Source organism: Gavialis gangeticus, unplaced genomic scaffold, assembly GCF_001723915.1.
Source record: "Gavialis gangeticus isolate Ggan-Ray unplaced genomic scaffold, GavGan_comp1, whole genome shotgun sequence".
NCBI classification, from domain to species: domain Eukaryota; kingdom Metazoa; phylum Chordata; order Crocodylia; family Gavialidae; genus Gavialis; species Gavialis gangeticus.
Genome location: NW_017728996.1, coordinates 17,991,088 through 17,991,603, shown reverse-complemented (window position 1 = coordinate 17,991,603; position 516 = coordinate 17,991,088).

Genomic DNA, 516 nt, shown 5'->3' with positions numbered 1-516 from the left:
GGCTGGAGCAGCCCGGGACCCGCGGGAAGGGCTACCGCCACCCCGGGCCCAAGCCCCTGCCCCGACCCGCGCAGGGCAGGGGGACAGAGCCGGCCCGGGGGCGCAGGCCGCGGCGGAGGTTTTGTGCTGATCCCGTCGGAGGCCGAGAGCCGGGAAGGGAGAGCGGCGGGGCCGCCCGCCACCACGGAAGCGCCGAGCTTCCCCCGGCCGGCAGTCCTCGGCCCCGTGCACTCCGCCGGTCCCTGCAGGTCGCCCCACCTGGCTATCGCGGCACATGCAGTCCATTTTCCTAGCTCCCCCGCCACCCCCACACAGCCGAGCTACCTACCTCTGGCTCATATCCTCAGTCGACCCATCCCCATCCGCCTCTCTCCGTCCCCGCACAACCTCACCCCGCCTATCCCCCAGCAGCTCTCTCTCCATCCACCCGACGTGCTGCGCACACCATGCCACCCCGCGAGCCGCGGGGCTGTGTCCGTGCGCGCGTCCCCAGGCGCGGCGGCTGCCCGTGCTCCC